Below are 12,748 nucleotides of genomic sequence, written 5' to 3'. Positions count from 1 at the left end.
CGCCGAGTGCCTGTCTCAGCGGGGTTTGTAGGGCGAAGCGTTCAGTGACCTTGTGGCGCCACGCGCGACATGTTTTATTATATTACATTTGCACTCAGTAGGTTCGAATTAAACTGATCGCTAATAGCCTCTAACTAGCCAATCTTGTTCAGATAACGTGATGTCTACAGCGCGTGGCGGGTCTAGCTTCTATTGAACTTTAATTTACTGAAGCGTTTGTTTTGCAACTTTAATAGGTTTTGTTCATGACATGTTCATTACGAAAAGTTGGTGATCTAGGTCTTAGTAGGCTGTAACATACTGGATAACATTCAGTCTACTCGATACGTTATCGGAATATTTTGGTGTATGATCATTTTAACAAGTCCCTCATCTTGCATTGTTTCCTAGTTGCTTGCTTATTTGTTTTGCTTTAACTCTTGTTGTTTTACCCCGTGTTGTGGCCCGCTGTGCCTTCACTTTAGTTTGGGATATTATAAATTGCATATCAAATAAATAATCGCCATAAATAAATACTCATCATTTATATTCTTTTTACATCAAATAACACTTCACTACAAATAAACTAAATGTTTAACAAAACTCAAACTGCAGATAATTCGAAATGATACATCAATATGACATTGCTTTTTTGTGCCATTTAATACAGTTAAATTTATTCCCCAAAATACTACATACATAGCATTAATACTGACTGCGCCCAAATTTTCCATATTTCATAGCAAAATAACTATCCCAGTCGCATATATTAACCAGTAAGTACAACAAAACCTATTCATCATATTTGTCTTAATTTTCAAGCCATGCTCGGAATTTAATGATTATTATAACAAAAAATCCTGTCACATTGCATTATTTCTAAAACCAGAACAAATTAACTGAAAAGGTTCACGGCTTCGCAGCACTTTCATCACTGGAGTGCAGAGTGGCGCGAGCAGCGATGAGTTCAATTAAAAACATTGTATATAAATTGAAGCTAGTAACGAAAACGAATCGCTGCAAAATCGACTCACGTAGTCTTGTTTGCCTACCCCTAGGTGCAATTCAAAACCGCGTAGGCGCGGAGGCGGGCAGCCTGCAGGCTGAAGCAGGTAGTTTTAACGCGCCGACGCGGTTGAGGCTGGCCGGCTCTGCCGACCAGTCGGCGCTCACGGTGGTGAGCGTGAAAATCATCTGCGACGATAAGCTCGCATGGGACCGCCAGACCCGCAGCGCCGGGCCGTGACAGAAGCCATGCGCTGCATGGTGCATGCCGCTATGTTGCATGCCTGCTTACATGCTGCATGCCGCTTGTATGCTTCAGGCTTGTTTGCGTGCTTCTTACAGAATAAATTTAAAACTATGCCAAAAGATGATTCTGACTATAAACATTCTGAAATAGATCTTAACTTCTTGCAGTCGATGGCAACAAATTTTGGAGCCCAATATTTCGCTACGCATAGGCATTGTCAATTAGCGTTATAAGGTCCTCCACTATGCAGGTGTCGGGGCATAGTGGGCGGCATGAAGGTGCCGCTGGTTTGTGGTATGGCACCACACCCGCAGCTATTGTCGTCAGTGTAGCCCCACTTACATAGGTTTTCCCTGCGCGCCTACCTGTGCACGTAGCCTGTTAAGACTTCCATACAGGCCACGGTTTGTCTGCCTGGTGGAAGCCGTTCCACGGGTGGAAGGAAGTCAGGCAGAGCAAGATCTTCCCATTGTTCGATGCGGGTCTTAGGACATCTTTAACTGGGGCTACACTGGCGGGAAACTGTTCCTGCTTTTAGTCGGCTGCGCGGTGGTCTAGCGCCATGAAGCGGATGACGTTGGTCCGTTTCTTGGCGCATTTCCGAGGGAGGCAGCCACGTTCCTGCAGTACCACTGGGGTGCAATTCCGGCAGTGGATATAGCATTTGAACCGGTGTTGGTTTGAGACAGCCTGTTATTATTCTACACGTCTCATTAGAGCTACATCCACCCCCTTTGTGCGTGGGCGACCCCAAACCAGGCAAGCATATTCACCGGCAGAAAAACATAATGCTAATCAGTGGTACGCAGGACGAACGGGGCCTGTTACCCATTTGGAGGTGGTTAGACGTCGCAGGAGGTTATTGCGGCTGAACACTTTCTTCGACGTTCTCGCAGTTTGTCTTATACGTTTGGACTATAGGTAACACCAGATTACTTTGGGCAGTCAGTCAGTTGGTCGGTGAAATATGATATTGTAGTAGTAGTAGCACAATGACTACTTATAACCAAGTCGTAAAGGAACTGGCACAATGCACTTGTTTGTTTAAGAACTATAATATGTTATGCAAACATATCATGGACTTACGTCCGACTCGGTACATTGGCGCCACCGCAGAAGCTAAAATGTTGCCTATTGGGCTTAAAAGGAGCGTGAACGCTTATAATAATTCAATAAATTCAATTTTGTTATTTAATTTATATTTTGCTGATCTCATTATGCAATAAATAAATAATAAGATGACTGTGACTAATAAAAGCTGTTTTATTCAGAAAACTGCTTAAATAATATAAAATAGAAGCTATATTTAAAGAAAAAGGTTAACAGTATAATGTGCATTAAGATTATTATGTGCATGATGGCTTTTGCTAGGAAATAACTGTACTTTGAAATTTGTAGTGTGTTTAGTGATATTTTGAGTTGATATTTTGCTGTGCAATCTGTAATTTTGATGGGTTCGGAATCTTATTGCATAGAAAAAGGATATTTTTTGATTTGCGTTTAAATACTACCCCTTTAGTTTGACATAAATGCTAATGCTCTATACTTCTAAGTCAACATACCACTTATACCCAATTATTTACCTACAAATTATAGCCTTGCTCACGTTACTCAGATAACTTTGACACAACAAAGCCGTTTATCAGTATCGAATAAAATATTTTGGTGGCGTTATCTGACCGACCGCCATTTTCTATTCATATCTACATAACAGCACTTACATTCCAGATTGTTTTATTGGCTTATGTCAATATGTCAGAGAATTTTATAATCTTTGAAATATTATGCATTACATACGTACGTCAGATAATTATCATCAGGTAGATAGAAAATATTACTGCTGTTGCTATGCCTAAGTTTATCGAGCGCGGCATAATTATGCCTTCGAAGTAGGAATTATTTTTTTATTGTAAGGTAGGTTATAGCATTCCTTTTACATATTGCGATAAATCTATCTAGATATGTAATAAGATTGATTGTTTTCATTTCTAAACTATTTCTAGAAGGAATTCGCTACACTATCTCATTTATAAAACGTTCGTACAAATACATGGCCACATTTTGGTTTACTTTATCAAATGACAAGTTTAAAATGTGCTCCGAACGGCGGATATGCGAATGCTCCGTGATCGATGCGGTGCATCTAGAAACGCGACTAACGTAAATCTGGGAACGAAATAGGGCTGTCACTGTTGCCACGTGATTTTTGTATTATTTTTACAGTAAAGTACAGTAGTAATATTTAACCAGAACACGTATTTGTACCTGATGAAATTTTTGTACAATATCATACAGAAGCCATGTGATACACTGCTGAAGAAAAATGGGGTCTAATGATGGATAACACCGTGTAACAGAATCTGGACCATTTTAAAGTGTAACAACGCCTTCCCAAGCTCCTAATAAAAAAGGTATAAGTAATTCAATTTATTCAAATACTCCCTCGGCGCCTCGCCTTCTTAAGTGCAAGTGTACATTAATATAAATACCGTCACGCCCAACGCCCGTCTCACGTCCACGATTGATGCGGCTGATCGCTCCGGGAAATCCTGACGGATGTAACCCTGGCCACTGCGCGGAATAAAAACGTCCGTCTGAACGGAATTTATGAAACCTCCCTTTGTGGTAGTGCTGTGAACCCACACGTATGGAGTTTGCCAAGTGTACTGGTGTTTGTGTTGTTGTTGCCTGTTCTAATGTGAATGGTATTGCACTCTTTTTGGATTACGCGAATTTGTTTTCTTTGATAACTTAAGTTAATGTAGTATGTAAAGCAATTTATGGTTAAAATTTGTTATGTGGTTTAGTTTACGTAGAGTGCGTAGCAAAGGACAAAGTTCGACAAACATAATTTTAAAGGTTAAAGGATTATTTAAGTATGAGCGTGCCGCCTAATTAGCATAATGAATGAAACCCAATTATATTAATTTAAAAAATAATACTTATTTTAATTATATCAAACGAGCTAAAAGTCAAACGTACTAAAACTGATGCAATCTGTACGAAATCCCGTTTCAATGTCACATTACATTTAATTCAAAACAGGTAGTCTTTGCTGACCTCGTTAACGGAAACGTAATCGTAACACGAATAACTTTCACAGCTAAACACATAGCAACTACATACACAAACTTAAACTGCAACGTTTAAATTCAAAGAAAGTAAAATAAAACAGACTGGTATGCGGAAAAGCAGAGGTAGAAAATAACGCTTACACTGTGTGAAAATGACTATTTCGAAACGTGATTCTTATTACAATTAATATGCGGACGTGTCCATAATACATATTATAATCGAGCATAAATATTTCAACGTTGATGTCATTCTGTATCGTGTGCGGTTTTATTTGCGAAAGTGTCGGCGCTTTTTTTTGATAAATATTATATCATGGAATGGCAACTAGATAAATATAATTCTGCAACGTACGGTTCGTGGAACTCGTGTTGACGTTTTATTTTGATGTTTCGCTGCACACTTTAATGGTGCACTATAAATATGGCTGATAGATTGCAACGAGGTTAAATATGAGTATGATATGCACTACGCTGTATGTTTACGATGTTTTTAGCGGAAAAATTAGACTGTACTATTATTGCTATTTGCTAATAACTGGTTCCAACTGGAATAGATTGGTCTTCAGGTCCGGATCTTTGACCTCAACTTACCAAAACAGATAAGTCTACGAAAACATTTCGCAACCTATTACTATAGGTACGTACGTACTTTGTAATTACATACGGCCAAAATTCTGTAATATATTATTCGCATAATGTCAACATGCGGCTGATTGGCTAATCAGTGCGGCCCGCAATCGGCTTAACGAGTGAACATGTTAGCGTGCTTGACAGTCGCCTGATACCGCTTTTATTGTAATGTATGTAAGCTTAACGTTAATACACGAATTATTTAACACATGAATTAAAATCAATTGCTGTATGTAGTCGGAATCGCGAGAATCGGAAAACCTCTTCTGTGTTTCCAAAATGTTTTAAAACATTGTGTCAGTTTCACTCTTTTAGATCCTTTGTAGGAGAAAGAGTTTATAGATTCGTATTAGTTAATTAATGAGACTTCATTGTTTCCCGTGAACTTGTAAAACAAGCAAGAAGAATATAGCGGAAAAAGAACATCTGGTAGCATCTTCCCAACTCTGAAAGTCGCGTTCCGCATAAAAGAAACGAATACTGTTGCGAAAGTTGATCACATCTACAAATAACTTTTCTCACAATACGTCTAAACGAATCAAAAACTAAAGTGTGCAAATTTATTCGCACGGAACTCTCCGTTCGTAGTTTAGACTAAACTATTTCATTCTCGTGTAACAGGCCAGCGTTCATCTCGACCTACGCCACTGCAACTTTCTTTAAACTCCAACCGGCGTACACGCTCTTATCTTATATTCTATAGCAGTTTCTAGACTTGTTTGGCTATGCTGTGGGCTGACTAACCGGTTCCCAAGTAGGCTCGTACAGTCGCCTCCAAAAAAAAAAAAACAGTTCACTTTCTTACAAGTCGTTTGTAGCGAAATATTTTATGGTCCTGTTACTAAAATAAGGTCTCGTGTTAAGTATAACTTTATTGTTGTTCGTATTATTAGCCTTATTTTTTATAGCTGAATTGTCGCTGTTTGTTTTATTGTCGAAAGAGTTTCGTCACGGAATCGTGATTACGAAATGCAATTACACATTTCAACATGTTGTCTCAACTGGGAAATATGGTTCGTGTAATTCATTAGACCGTGGCCATAAATGGAGTCTTCAAACATATGACAGTGTTGTGTCTATTTAAGGCATGCAAGTCCAAAGCATTTGTTTGATATTCTGTGTGCTGTCGTCTACGGAAATGTACAAAATTAGATCGCATGCAGTAGCCGCCGCATCGCATCGCGTCTCTCATCGCGTATCGCTACGTATTGCACTGTCACTGTTGTCAAATGTTCATATTAAATTCTATAACGAACGTTAATGTTACTTCTATACTTTGAGAATTAGTTATGGTTTTAATTATAAGTTCCGAGTATTTCGGAATTACGTATCAATTGAAAAATGTTTGTCAGTGATTGTAGTCTAGCCTCCTTAACACAATTTTGCTTGTGTAGCATATAAACTCCTCTCAACTTGTATACTTCCTAGGCTTGTTGTAAACACTAGACGCAGTTAACCTATGCCCCTGTGACATTTCGATGTACTGGATCTGGTCTGGCTTTTACTCTTGGAAGACGAGTCGTGGGAAAGTGATCGTTGCTCTGTACCTAAGTACTTACGTTATTATTTTGTCTGCTGCGATTTCTACTAATTCAAAGTGCGTCTGATTATGGAATAGCTGTAAAAAATATTTATTTGTTAAAGGAAAAACTTCCGTCGCAAACCACTGGCAGGTGAAATTGCCCCGCACTGCTAGTATTAAATATGTATCACGGAACTTTCCTTAAACAAACATTACATTTATGTGCTTTTAATGAAGTTATTAACTTTACATACATTGGAGGGTAGATTTTATCTGACCACACTATTCCTTTGTTCAGTGTAATTCTAGGGTAAAATTCCATTTGAAAACAAAAATGCTCATAAATGACTATGGAATTATTATTTATAGGAAAGTCTTCATCAATAATAACAATACAATCCATTCACATTAACGGCCGCAAACACATGAAAAATGACGGCTTGCCCCAAAACAATAATCCCATCACATATATTTTCCTGTCCACGGGAAAAGGTTCGGGAATGATTAATAGTGACACGGGCCTGCGGTCGTGTCGGCCATGGCTACGCGTGGTTGAACTATAGTAATCTCCACGAACCTTACTAATGGAAAATGTCCGTCTATACTGCGCCCACGGACTTATCTCGCAATCAAAGAAATGGCTACATTATAACAGCTAATTGTTACTTTTTTCCATGACTTATATCGACGATAGATCATTCTGACGTTTACAATATGTCTGTCTATCTATCTGATAAAATAAATTGTTAATCTTTAGTGGAGATATGAAGCACGAAAGTGATATCATGGTTACTCATTCTCAAATCGATATCAAATTAGGACACAGTGAGGATATTGAGTCACGTACCGGAAAGTAAATACGCTGATCCTAAAGTTAGAACCATTTGTTGAGAGAACTTTCTAAGCCAGTTAACAACAGCTATTTCTAAAACAATACATGTAGGCATGGTTTTCCGCAAACGGTTATTGTTAACCGTTCAATACTCTCAACCCACTTAGTTTCAAGTCGGCTGTCAGAATAACAAATGGACAAAGTTGTCTCGTATTTGACGAAACGCTAGCCGTTGTGGCCGATTTCCAAACAATTTGAAGCTTTCATGCGTTCGCGAGAAATGTGGCAAGGACGCAGCCCTAAACTGTTAGCCAATCGTTTTCACATGTTCAATGAGACGATGAAAGTACTCTATTTTGGGCCCTCGCTAATACGACAAAAGGCGTGTGAATTGAGTGGGCTATAACTATTTTTAGCATAGCTCTATATCGTGTATTAAAGCCGGAATAGTGAAGCAAATACCAAAAGCGTGGGACGAAGAGTACCGGTGACTTGCTGCCGAGGTGACAATTCCAAAGCGCTGCCAATTAGCGACTCGCAATAAGTAACTGATGTATTACGAACGGATTCTGAAATAACCGTCTAGGCCTGATGCATAGTCCACACGTCACAGTCTGAACGCGTGAACAAAGTATGCCAAATCTCTGACGCAACCGTCAATGCGATAAATTAAATACATTTTTGTTTATTCCCAAAGCATTTGCATTCGAGACGGATTTAGTGGTTACGCGATTTAAAACTCACCCCGTCACTCGGCATCTAAAAATATTGTACTTGGCACTGAATAAAACGGCGTTAACTGTTTGAACTATGGCCAAGTTGTGAGTTGTAATTGTACAGCGTTATCTCGGGTACTGATACCGAGTATTTACGTAGATAGCGCATTGATAAGAGTGTTTTGCAGGTTTTGATACGCTGTTAATAGTCGTCAAATTCACTTTCTTTATGGTCTTTTTAGATTGATTTGCTTTCTGATTCTTGTATTGAGCTCTCGCTCGCTGAAATGAACTAATTTTATTCCGAGAAATTAAAGGGGAATTAAGGTCGTCTTCCAAAAACAGCAAAAGTATGGAGTAGCAGTTAAGTTCTAATGCACTAGTTCAACTGCCAAAAAATTATTATTTATTTAGGCCGGAGCTACCTTTTGTTTGAAGATTATTTGCTTTGGGAATACCTAATTTTATTTTCCCATCCTGAATGAGTCTTAATCGTAATCGTTTCTGTCCTTTGACAAAAGTTTGAAAAAGTAAACTACGGGAGCGCCAAGCGCGGCGTACCGCTTCTCACTCCCCTAAAATCCCTTTAAAATTAAACGAGAACTTGAAAAATCCTCTTTGACAAAGTTTGGAAGTGGAATCGAGTTGGTAAGTTTGTTACATCTCGCCGTTCAATATTTTATAATGTGGCGAGAGGCCGGCCGGTGATCCGTGAGCGTCACTCGACCTCCACGAAGGCCGTGCCCGGCTTTTATTGATTTTTTATGCGCATTGTCCATTTCGTTCGTACCTACGCCCCCGCCTGGCGCCCGCCCGCTCTGGCCCACAAGCGACGAATTGCGATACCTATATTTGTCACCCGAAATTACTATGCCAGCAGCACATTTATGATTAGCCCTGACGCCGATATTAGACCACACTATATCAGATAGCCGAGCGATATGATGCGTAAACATAATCCATTTATGTGCTAAGGGGAAACAAAAACGACTAAGTTTTATAGTTGTGTTATCACTTATCATTAAACTGTCCGCGTGTTAACCTACTTATGTTTTCTCATATTGGCGCCGGGGGCGTAACTAAACCGTACCGTAGTGTATGCGTAGTTATATCACCTTTTACTGGGACTGGGCAAATCGTTTACGACTTCGGTTCCACTCGTAAAAACTTTAGGCGACAAGTCAAAAGAGAGACCTTCAAATTATGCCCAAACTTTATCTCCGATGTTCTGTTTTATGATTCGCGTAGTTTTCGCTACGTCAAGTCGGCATCTATTTTCTAATTTCATCTGTGACTTAAAACATTTGTACGTTATGTTTCTCCTCAAATACTCTTTCCGTTGCAATAACTGCAGTCGTTCCGAAGCCAATGCCTCTAAGTTTGTCATGTACAAAACAAATTATCTCTTTTCTATTAATGAGCTTCACACCTTTTTCAACCGTTAATTTTACGATTCTTCATAGATTCTTCGTAATTCAAGTTTTAATTATAAAATGCGTGTAATTAATTAAACGTGAAACAATGAGAATTGGCTAGCAATATTTGGGCGGTTGCAGCGTTGGTATGTTCATGACAGTTATTGGCTTTACTCATGTGGAATTTCTCAACACAATTCGCATTTAAGCAGTCCTTTAGTATTGGGTCTTATTAAACCGGTGAATTATTTTCCCTCTAGATTAGTTATGATATTTTTACAAAATAATGACGTTTCATATTTACTGGATCGTTCAGGACAGGCACAAGTTTTGTTTCTGTTTCATTCTTGACTAGATGTGTCAACATACATAAGTAGGTGTTAGTAGCAAGCATCTAAATTCACAATGTCAAAATGGTTAAGTAAACTAATTTATTTTTCTTTTTTGTTGCAGATTGTTAAGTGTGGACTGCCGGATCACCTAGCTAACTACTTTATACTATAAAAGTAAGTTTGTTTTAATGTGAAAGTTATTAGCTATGTAGGGACAAGTGAAATCCACTTTATTTAAGTACTTAAGTCTTAATTAAAATTATTCTGCATTCTTTTGTTAAATCTATTCACAAAAATTGCGTAAACGCATAAATTAAGTTAGATAAATAAGAATTTGCGGATTCATGTTTGCCTTGAGTACATTGCCACGTGGTCTAAGCATGCAGACAGCAATTTATCATTTTCTTGACATTCAAAACGAGTATTATAATTAAAATATTTTACATGTTAATATTTACATAAATATAGAAGAGATCTTTGGGTCCAAATTCATGTTTTGTTGAATTTGAAGCTTGTCATTTTAATTCGCGAAGTGTCTACGATGTCTATAATTGTTCAAACTGGAATTAAATCAGCGTTTTCGTTCGAAGTAATGAACACACCTGTTGTATTATTCTTTGAGCTTTGCCGTTACACAATGGCTCGTCGTGTTCGTATTCTGTGCACGAACAATTTACGAGTTTGCGAAATTCAAATATTGACTAATAATAATTTTATTGCTCGACGGCAGTCAGCACCCACGTAATTTGTTCTGTCTTCGACGTCAAACAGGTATTTTTGCTAATTACTAATTCGCCGCGCTTACTAAACCGTGAATTACTTGCGTTACCAACCGCATGAACTTCTAATAATATTAACGGCCATATAAATGGAACCTCGAAGATTCTTAGCGCTATCGAGGATGCCGGGAAGGATCCAAAAATTCTCCGTATTTCTAATTTTATCCTCCTTTGAGCCTGTTTGCGGAATTTCAACTCGAGAATTCCTGCGTCCGTTGACTCTTGCGCGGGTGGCGCGCGCGTCAAACCGAGTCGTAAAATGCAAACGCTTCGTGTCACACGCGGAGTGACACATAGCTTTCATATCGCATGACATGCCGATCTGTCTTTGTTCCGATGAGTTATGCCCTGCGTCCCGCCGGTCCGCTAGATGAACGCTAACCGCGCCACAAATCATCGGCTCTGCTAACTCACTCCGCAAGAACGTCGGCTCGGCCCCCGCGACGCCCCGCCGACCTCGCCGACGTCTTCCCACAAATTCTCACCCCGAAACGAAACATTCACCGCCTCGCACCGGACGAATATCACACGAACGCCGCAATGACGTAAACTCCATAGTCGCGTGCGCCAGCCGATGTTCAACTTGCATTGGGCCGTTGTGCGCGGCACACACGATCATTAAACGTATATCTGTTAATAATAATTGCGATTGTCTGGTTGTATGTGCGCACCGAGTTATGGCGCAGTTGCCGGGCGGTTTGCGAGACCCCCTCCCCCGCCGCAGTCACCCACTGCCGACCCCTCGGATCTGCGGCGAGCGGCGCATCTTGAGATGAAATGGCATTCAGTTTCGTTTTGTGACGGTTGAATGGGCGCCCGGTTTCGCGAATACGTGTGTGTATTGAATGTATGAATACATGCATTAAAGCATACACCTACCTACATCTGGTATTTTCACATGGATATAAAACGTATTTAGACGTTGCCAGATTAAATCTTACTAGCAGGAAAAATAAGCGATAACAGATAATCTTCTTTCCATAACAAGACACGTGTTAGTCTATTCGCAACGCCAATAATGTGTTGAAATATGACACAGAGGTCATGACTCATGACCTACCAGAAAAAATAGCCGTGATCATAAACTGAATACATTATTTCCAATCTACCATACAGCCGTGTAAAAACACGTTAAACGAAAGTTGTTCCAATGTTGTCTTTTGATTAATATCATCAGAAAGTTTTTGAAGAGAAAACTTTTGTTCCTAATTAATTGGCGTTAGATAACCCTTGACAAGTCACTATTTTCAACCGATTTCCCAAAAAGGTAAATATTTTTCTGATATCTAGTCTGTTCGAAGTCATCTCAGAATGCCGCTTTATCAGTTGCATGTGAAACCCCTGAGTTTAAAACAAACTCTCAGATCTTATTATTACTTAAAATGCCCAATCCTGTACACACACACCGGGTAAGACAGTACAACGTTTATATTTGACGACGAATAAGTGTATATTACTAAGATTATGTTTTACCAAGAATTGTTTTTGCAAACCGAAATTCTGCTTAACTGGACAGGAAAAATAGGCAAGCAATTTAATGTCCGTAGACACGGAAAGAAAAATACATTTTAGTGCGAACTTTGGCTCAGCGATCATTCGCAGACCATTTGGACACCAGCCTACAAATTCCACCTTTTATACCCAATAATTCACATGTTCGCACTTTACGAGGCATTATAGAGCACATGTTACAGTTTTTCCGTTAGCTTGCACATTTTTACGATCTCGATGCGGCTCGGGCGGTAGTTTAACACAGCAGAGCCCGATGCCCGTCGGGCTCTCACGACCGGTCCCTACGTGATCTCCTGCGACGCTCCCCGACTCGCTAATAACTGCTGTACACACGTGCCCACATGTGTGTGTGTGTACTTGCTGTGTGTGTGACAAGAAAAATGTTCTTCGTTACTTTGATAACGTATTGTGTTGGACGTGAGAGAAATGCAGCCTTGGGTCGTGGTTTTACTCGGTGTTCAAGTGAATTCGGACGGCTCTTTTGTTCTCGTACATAACATGTTCATTAGTGATGTATGAATATGGTAAGTTGACAACACAACAGATCATCAATGTACATTTGTGAGTTGAATTAATCTTCTCTTATTCCCAACGGTGTTCAATTAAAAGGACTCATAATTTACATTTAGAAACGCATAGTCGTAGATTTTATTGGATAGCTATTTTATTGGACAGAGCATGAAGATTATTTAAATACCTCGAGTT

The 12,748-nt window shown here is 39.4% G+C and overlaps 1 protein-coding gene across 4 annotated transcripts in view; it reads left to right on the top strand.

Annotated features, from left to right (window-relative positions):
• Positions 1–12,748, top strand: part of LOC135116664 (C-terminal-binding protein-like) — an 82,321-nt gene that overhangs the window by 20,327 nt on the left and 49,246 nt on the right. For 3 of the 4 annotated variants that reach the window (XM_064040021.1, XM_064040018.1, XM_064040019.1), the window contains exon 2: positions 9,874–9,926. The exons of the other annotated variant lie outside the window; for it this stretch is intronic. The gene's annotated coding sequence lies outside the window, so the exon portion shown is untranslated. The remainder of the gene's footprint in view (positions 1–9,873; positions 9,927–12,748) is intronic. 4 annotated transcript variants of the gene reach the window in all.

Source organism: Helicoverpa armigera, chromosome 21 (genome assembly GCF_030705265.1).
Source record: "Helicoverpa armigera isolate CAAS_96S chromosome 21, ASM3070526v1, whole genome shotgun sequence".
Lineage (NCBI taxonomy): Eukaryota > Metazoa > Arthropoda > Insecta > Lepidoptera > Noctuidae > Helicoverpa > Helicoverpa armigera.
This window is presented reverse-complemented; position numbering and strand designations above follow the sequence as displayed.